Consider the following 8,814-nt stretch of genomic DNA (forward strand, 5'->3'; position numbering starts at 1 on the left):
CATCTCTGCGGCAGGCTTGGAGAGGGCAGGCGAGAGGGAAGCGGCTAGGGTGTCTGTGTGGTCGCAGGGTTTAACTGCATGAGCCGTGTTCTCGCAGGCGAAGTGTGGGACCCACACGCCACCGGCTTCTGGCACGTGACAGGGCTCTAGATGGTGCAGACAACAAATGCAAAAGGCAGTTCGCTAGCGCTAAACACCCGACTGGCCTGGTGGGAAGTTACTCCCTTTCTAATTGGTGTTACTTGTCTTGAGTCCATCAAGTCTCAAGCTGGGGCTGGGTCTGTCCTTAACATTCCCGGAAACTTGCTAACCTTCCTTCTGACCGGGGCAAACGGCAATCCCCAGGCTGAGAACAAGTAAGAGCGACTACCTGCAATTTACTAGGGCTGTTTTTCATTGTGATTATTTAAAAAAATTTTGTTTAAGGTTTATTTATTTTTGAGAGAGAGAGAGAGAGAGAGAGAGAGCGAGCTCGAACGGAGCAGGGGCAGAGAGAGAGGGAGACACAGAATCCGAAGCAGGCTTCAGGCTCTGAGCGGTCAGCACAGGTCCCGATGCTGGGCTCGAACCCACAAACCACCAGACCATGACCTGAGCTGAAGTCTGACCCTTAGCAGACTGCGCCACCCAAGGCGCCCCCATTGTGATTATTTTTTTGTGAGCCCTGGGGGCGGTGGGGGAGGGGGACTTTGCACTAAAGGCTGGTTCCTTTTTACAGGAAAGACAAATAATTAGTAACTAATAAAGTGATTGCTGGACCCTGCCGAATGACAAACGCTTTGGAAAAGTCTCCAGCCTGTCAGCCCCTCCATCCAGGAGGCCAGCTTTCCCCCTGGCAGGCTGTGGGTCAAGTTGAGGGAAGGATCCCGTTCAAGGTCAGCTGGTCGAGTTGGTCAGCAGCTGGCCCCCCAAGGAAGCTCAGATGGGAGTTTTTAATTTTTTTTCGGAGCCACTCAGCCTGGCTTGGCACCCACTCGCAGCCCATTCTGTTTCTTGAGATTCGAGAAGTCAGCTCCTCAAGGTCCACTTGGGGACACACGGCCATAGAGTGTGGGTGGCTGCCATACCTGATTTCCCTCTGGACAACCACCGATCTGTCCTCTTGGATCTGGGGTTTGAGCAGAGCAGACCTACCCGGTGGCTTTAGGGCTGGCATGCCATCTGAGCCTGGCTTCCCCTGGGCATCCCATTCTTCTGGCCACAGCGATGGATGGGCTCCGGGAAGGGCAGAGAGATGCATGGAGACTCTTGCTGGGAATTCTGGGGCTGGCTGGCTCTTTCCCCCTGGCCTTGATCCTGAGAAGATGAGACTAGAGCCATTTCTGCCACCACGGGGAGGGAGCCAACAACGAGGGAAGGGGGGCGGTGAGAAATGAAGAGAGAGAGAAACCCGATCCTGATGGTATCAGTTCCATCCCTGGATCCAGCAGTGCCTGAAGCCAGCCTCTACCCTTGGCCGCCTTTAGAGCTCCCCACGGAGCCAACGAATTCCCCTTTCATGTAATCTAGTAAGGATCAATGCTTCGGTCACTTGCAACCACGAGTCTTAACTGATGCAATGGCTCAGTGCAAATCCCTGGCCGCTGGGAGAGCAAGAACCCAAGGGGTTTGCAGTACCCACGTAGGTGAGTGGCATCGTCACCCTACGCAAACATGGGCACAGGAAAAGTTATGAAAGCTCCGAAGTTCAGAGGAACAAGTAGTAGCCACAGGCTGAGTGTGTTGCACGAAACGGCTTATTTCATCCGGGAAACAGTCCTACACGGCTGTCCGCTTTCGGCACCATTTTACAGATGAGAAGACTGAGGTCCAGGGGGTCTCTGTGGACCTTCAGGGCAGAACCAAGGCTTGCCACTTAGCGCCGTATCGTCCCAGCCGTGTCTCTACAGTAAACAAGGAAATGACTCACTGCTACATACAAGACTCTGGGGATGTGGGACAGGGAAGGGGCCAATGGGCGGGGCTGTCAGGCGGCACAGGGTGATACTTACGGAGCAGGTGGCACGAATGCCTCCATCTGCCCCCAACACCGGCAGTCACGGGGTGCACACAGGCCTGCAGAAAGGGCTCCAGCTCTTCGCACCTCTGGCTGAGGACAGAAAGGCAGAGAGGGCCCCGGGATTCCATCAGCACCCATCAGTACTCATTGGCTGTGGGGCTCACGACGAGCCCTTCTTGCCTCTCGGGAAATGGAGACCCCGGCTCCTGGCCTTGCTCATGTGACCCAGCAACCCGAGCATCAGATGAGGACAAAGATGGCAAGGATTATCATTTGCAAACATCGAAAGGGGGGCTTCAGGATGGAGGGAATCCCTGGACTTCCCGGAGGTGGCCTTGCAGGTGTGGACGGGCGTAAACGGACTCCCTGTACTTCCCCCTCCACACCCCCCCCCCACCCCAGAGCTGTGGAGAGACAGGCCCAGCGTGACCTGAAAGGAACCTTTCTGGCCCCAAAGCCAAGAGAGATGAGAACTGTGAAGGAGAGAAGCGAGAGCTCGGCTACAGGCGCTTGGGGGTTTATTTTTACCCTGTTATCTCTATCCTGAAATGTCAAGCGTGGAGCCGCCTCTCCCACCAGCCCCCCAGCCTCCCCAGCCATTCAGCGTGGCAGCGCAGCCTGGAAACAGGCCCCATTCTCCTTCTCTGGTTCCTCCGCCTCTCCAAGAGAGTCACAGCGCTATGGAGACGGGAGGCATGGAAACCCTGAAATAGAGAAGTGGGAAGTGAGACCTTTTATTTGGGTTCTGGAACAGGCTCACTTCCTCCTAGAGGCCCCGGGGCGCAGAGGAGGCCCTTGGAACTGTCGGGTACCTATTCTAAGGTTTGCATCAAATCGGTTCTTTATGGTGCAAGACTCAGAGATCCCTACTTACATGGGGTTATATAATAAAGATTGTTTAATTGGCTGAGGCCACCGAAAGGCCTAGCAAAAGGTCAGGCTTCGGGTAGGGTTCGAGCCTGGGGTTTTTTGTGCCGTCCCAAAGACTCGGTTCTCTCCCTCTCTCGGCTCCGTGTTCTGTGGTGTTGGCTTCAACCTCGGGCACCACTCTGTGCTCCCCAACAACCTTTAACACTTCTAGAATCTTCCCCCGTGATCACAAATGGCTGCAGCAGTGGGTCTAGACCTCACATCCTCATACTGGTGGCTCCCAAGGAAGAGAGAGGAACCTTCTTTTTGCCACAAGTTACCAAGAAGTGTCCTCCTGTGTTTCGTTGGCTACGACTGGGTTATATGACCATCCCCAAGCCAATCATTTTGGTATGGGGCAGGAAGGTGAAATACACATTGATCCGATTAAGCCAAACCAGATTCCCAAGAACAGGGAAGCGGTGGTTTCCCACAGGAGATTTCAAGCACTGGACCCAAAAGGCGACGGAATGGATCTGCTGAGCAGCAAGCAGGAGGCTGTTCTGCACTTTATTCATTTTGTTTGATCCTTCCCTACTCAGGAAGGCCCCTGAGGTTAGACGTGACAGTTCTTTCCTATCCAGAAAGAGGCCAACAACAACATCTCTTTCTGTCTGTACGTTTACCTGAGGTTCTGAGTTCTACGAATCCTGGGTCCATCATTCCCAAAATTGCACCAAGGCAACAGACTCTCCCCCAGGTAGACGGGGAGGTACAGGCTGAAGGGTCATCTGTTTACCTGCCAAAGTCTTCCTCTGCATTCAAAATTTTTTTTTAATGTTTATTTATTTTTGACAGAAAGAGAGACAGAGCATGAGCGGGGGAGGGGCAGAGAGAGGGAGACACAGAATCCGAAGCAGGCTCCAGGCTCCGAGCTGCCTGACGTGGGGCTCGAACTCACAGACCGTGAGATCAGGACCTGAGCCGAAGTTGGACGCTTAACTGACTGAGCCACCCAGGTGCCCCAGCTTCCTCTGCATTCAAAATAAAACTCACACTCTACACGCTGGCTTCCCTATCACTCACCGCACATTCAGCCATTCCAGGCTTCTTATCGATCATTCCTTAGACAAGTCAATCAGTCACCTTATTCCTACAGAGCCTTTCCACTTGCTCTTTCTCTTGGATCTAGAATTCCTTTAAGTCTTTTCAGAGTTGGCCCCATCTCATCATTCAGGACTCTGCTTGAACATCACACCTTCTTGGAAGCCTTCTCTGACCCACCTGGGGCGTAAAAACCATCTGAAATTACCGTGTTCCTTGATGGCTTGAGTATCTCTCCCCCTTTGTTAGACTGTAAGCTCCACAGAGCAGGCACTGCGCTGGTCCTACTGATGTGTGTCCCTCGTAATTCCTCCTTCTGTGTCTGCCATAGTGGAGGGACTCAATACATATTTGCTGGGTCAATGAAGGAGAAGTCTTTTCTGAATGACCTTGTAAATGTTTCCAGAGCAGGGCAACTTGTTACATTTGTCCTGGCTTTAACTTGGTGCCTGCCAAAACGTGGCAGCAGAAGCGATGTGTTCAAAGTCGCACCCTAATTAGTAGGGAAAGGGACCTGGGTAGCACCAATGGCTTCTTTCCATCTGAGGGCATGAAACTGTAGAGAGGCACCTGGGGCCACCTGTCCATCCAGGTGTCTAAGTATGGTGGCAACACCACCATTCACAAGTAAAAGCACAAAACAGCGTGGGGTGGAATTGTTTCCTCCTTTCCCCACTGAGGCAGAGAGAGAAGAATGTCCCCGAAGAAGAAGAATGTCTCGCCTGGTCCACTGCAGACCCCAAAAATCAAAGTCAGAACCTCAACGTGCTGGTGACTCAGAAGAACCCGCATGTTCTTGATGGACACAAACGCTCCTCGAGGCTACCGAGACCTGCTCGTCTGTGACAGTCCTCAGGACAGTCCGGTGAGTGTGGATGGCTCAGCCCAGAGAACGGGAACTCAAAAGCACATCGGCAGACAGACCTCGGTTGTTCCTGTACTCCGCAGACAGCATGCCTTCTGGAGCATCTCAAGTATTCTGCTGTTGATGGTTTTCCGCTCACCCAAACAGATCCATCATTCCTCTGTTAGGCCCTCACAAGACACTCTGAACTTCGTTCTCCTGGACTCCCCAACATTTGTAATAATATCTATATTTAGGTGATAATTTGAGTAAGACTCATCTTCCCCACTGGACTCCAAACTTCTGAAAGGCGGGGATGATCTCATTACCTCACTACCGTGTCCAGTGGTGTAAGTAAACCAACCCCTTGCCCAACTTGTAGAGTGAGCCTCGTAAACAGTTTTTGAATGGGAGGGGGGAAAAGCGAATGGAACTCGGGGTCTGCTGGGAAAGCACGTTACAGCCGGCCTGACTCAGCTGGAAGACAGCAAAGAGGCTGGATCTTTCAAAGTGAATCAGACCTCGTCACTGGCTGACCACCCTGTCCTCTCCTTCAAGGCATCTCCCGTGCCTAGAATAGTATCTACCACAGGATAGAGAGTCTGCAGACGGTGGAAGAATAAATCAATGAATGGACACTGTTCTTTCCCTTCCCAAAGAAGCTGGTTACCTTCTTAAGGATAAATTCCTGGAAAGGGAGAATGGGGGGTGGGGCGGGGCAGAGAGCCATAGTATGCAAATGTGCTGAATCAAACCCAATGGTTTAATTTAGGTCATCCCCTTCAGACTCAGCGGTAGCTTCGAGGAGTTTGTCTCCAATTAAGAACATGTGGGTTCTTCTGAGTCACCAGCACGTTGAGGTTCTGACTTTGATTTTTGGGGTCTGCAGTGGACAACTGGGTCCCAATGGGTAGTTTTGCATCTGACATTTAACCAACCAAGGGCTCAAGCTATTTGGTCTTTGTCCCTCTTCGGAGGTGACAGAGATTCCAAGACCTCATTCTTCAATCGCCAACCCCAAATCAAATACCAAAAAATCTCCTTCCCAACCCACCATGAAAAACCTCCATAAAACCAAATCTCCAAACATGCCTGTGTGTCAAGCCCCCCCCCCCCCCCCCCCAGCTAGCAAAAGGTGGCTCACTTTTGAACTACAAACTCCCTTCTAGAACCAGGAGGAAAGGAATAAGGGATTTACGGGTCGCCTCAGAGTTGTAGGTTCTGGCTTGTCCCCAGGATGAGTTCATTATTTATTCTTAGAGACCGGACTCAAATTAAACAAACAGTGCCTATAAATAGAGCAGGATACACTCAGCTCAGTGTCACTGAAAGGTCCTTTTCACAGGGACAGATGCGCTAAATGGATGTTCTCAGGTTACCCCGCTGGTACTACGTGAAAAAGGGTTGTCCTTTTTCTTGTTAAGTGTGGTCCAGGAGCGAAGCAGGTGAGTCAGACATTGGGATTTGGCCTGATTCTGTCTCCTTCGTTTCTTTTTTTCTAAACTCTCATTCACGTTATAACTGAGAGGGAGCCGGAGAGGAAGGATGTCACTCTATAAACGCCCTGGCTGGACAATTTGGCATTTCCCTCGGGGAATGGGTCCTGGCTCAGGTTGTATTTGACAGAGTGTTCTGGTCGTTTAGATTAGATTGCAAACTCCCTAAGGGAAGGGACCAAATGGTAGACTTTCCTCTTGGTTTCTCCCATGCTGCCAAACACAGAGATGGCTAGGGTTTCCATGGCAGACCTGGAGCTACGAATTAAAAGGACTGTCCTCAGGCATGGGGACCTGTCTGGTAGGGAGCAAGGCAGCCTGTGTTCCAAGCCTGCTATGGCTTTGCTTTGCCTCTCACTGGGTAGTGCGCTCGAGCTGTGCAGTGATCACATCACCGTGACAGACAAGTTGGGGTGGAAAGACCTGGAACAACTGTGAAGAGACATCAAGCAACGGGGCAACCAAGTCAAATCACCGGAGGGACAACAGTGATCACCGAATCGGCACTTGGCCGGCTCATTCCAAGCACTGTTCTAGAACATCGCAACAGCTCACTTAATCTTTCTAAAAACCCCTATGACTTAAGGACCATGATGATCTCTATTTTACAGATGAAGAAAGTGAGGCACCGGTTGAGTATTACCTTGCTCGAGGTCAGACGGCTGGTGAGTCAGGATGGGGAGTCAGGCAGTTGAGCTCAAGAGCAGCCTCCTGGAGTCAAAATTAAGTGCACAGAGTCTGTATCTGTCAGTTTTATCGCCTGGGTCCGGACCACGCCCGGAACTCCCTGTCAGCATGGGATCGAGGTCGGGCCAATGACCCTGAATCTCAGGACTTCTTCTGGGAATGCTAGGCACAAGACACACGGACCTTCCCTGCGGATCAGCAGGGGAGGTGGGCACCTCGCAAGGGCCACAGCCATCTGGCCGCTCCAGGAGGAACGTGGCTGAGAACGAAATCAGCACTGAGAAAAACAGGTCCTGGTGATGGTCTTCGAACCCTGAGTCCAGCTGCGGACCAGCCCTTCAGCCTTGAGCTTTCAGGAGCCAGTATCTCCCCTCTGCTGTTGTAAGCCAGTCAAGGCTGATTTCCTATCATGTGCAGCTGACAGAGTCCCTAACCGAGCCGGCCGGCCCCTAATAAAGCATGATTTGGCCAAACCAACAGCCCAGCCCCACCCACAAGTGAGAGCTCTTTCCTCGCCCTGTTGGAATCTTCCAGAAACACGTACCAGCCTGCTTCTGTGCACTTGCACAATGGCTCCTTTCTCTGTTTACTGAAATCCCAAACACTCTGCTGAGGCCTCCCCCACGGTATCCATCAGAATCACCTACCGCTTCATTTGGTTACCACAGTATGGAACTTAGGTGCTTACTTAGCCCTTACCCTATTCTGCCTTGAGATAGTTATTTACAAGTCATCATTAACATTCATTGAACGCACGCGCTCAGCTCGGCGAGGGGGGTTCAGAGCCAAGACCATCAGCACGTAGCTGAGCTCTTTTCCAAGCGTCGGGCACTCCGCTCAGCGCTTGGCACTGAGCATTTATGTGGCTGCGTCTCCTAAAAAAAACCCTACAGGGCAGCTACGAATGAGATCCCCACTGGACACATAATAGGATGGTACTCGGAGATTTGAACAGAAATTGCAAAGCGAGTGGCCAGATGTGGATGTAGGTTTTTCCCAGCAAAGACTTGACGACCAGTTTCAAATACTAATCCCTCCTTCACAAACCCCTAAACCACAAAGAAGATGTAAAAGACTCAATAGGTATGAAGAGAGGATTTTACTACTTTTTTTTTTTTTTTTACAAATACCATGCTGTCATCCACCTCCTAACACACACACACACACACACACACACACACACACGTATGTGAGCAAGGTGGGGGTGTTTAACCTATTTGTGCATCTCAAGCCTGGGGAGAGTGGCTTCTTTGAGATACTATGGAGAGTCTGATGAGCCTTCCTGTTGCTGCAGAGATGGAGACACAGGGAACCGTGCCTGACTCACTGCTGAGAAGTCCCGAGGGTGAGAGACATGGCCAGGAAGTTTACGAGCCCAACGCTCATGCTGGCGAAGACTGTACATGTTTTCCTGCGGCCTCACGTGAGCAAGCTGCCTAATGGTTCACCTTAGAGAGTGTCTCGCAGGGCAGCCTAGAAGGGCCTTGAGCCCTCATCACACAGAGGCTGGAGGCGGATCATCAGACTCGGAGGAGTGTTATTGAGTCCCTGGTGTGAGTTACCCTGTCAATGCTGGGGACTGTCCAGCACCCGCCCATTACCCCATGTGATACTTGAGCATACCGAGAGGGGGCGACACCATCTTTGGGTTCTAATAGTCAAGTAGGTACTCCACCCACTCACCCACCCTCATTTTGCCTTACATCTTCTCTCTTGCAACCTCTTGTGTGTACATTTTAGGGGAAGACAGTGTCTATTTCCTTCTTCCTGAAGGCCAGTGGCCCATTATGGTGGGCCTCAGGTGGAGGAAGAGGAGAGGAGGCTTATTTTTAAAT

General features: G+C 51.6%; 1 long non-coding RNA gene across 1 annotated transcript; it reads right to left on the bottom strand.

Moving 5' to 3' along the window:
* Positions 1 to 575: 575 nt before the first annotated feature.
* On the bottom strand, positions 576 to 8,283 carry LOC111558269. The gene is made up of 3 exons (XR_002738958.2): positions 6,936 to 8,283; positions 1,992 to 2,089; positions 576 to 1,883 (listed from the first exon to the last, which is right to left on the bottom strand). It is a non-coding gene; the product is annotated as an uncharacterized LOC111558269 (long non-coding RNA).
* Positions 8,284 to 8,814: the final 531 nt, after the last annotated feature.

The sequence above is a fragment of the Felis catus genome, chromosome E3 (assembly GCF_018350175.1).
Source record: "Felis catus isolate Fca126 chromosome E3, F.catus_Fca126_mat1.0, whole genome shotgun sequence".
Classification (NCBI taxonomy): Eukaryota; Metazoa; Chordata; class Mammalia; order Carnivora; family Felidae; genus Felis; species Felis catus.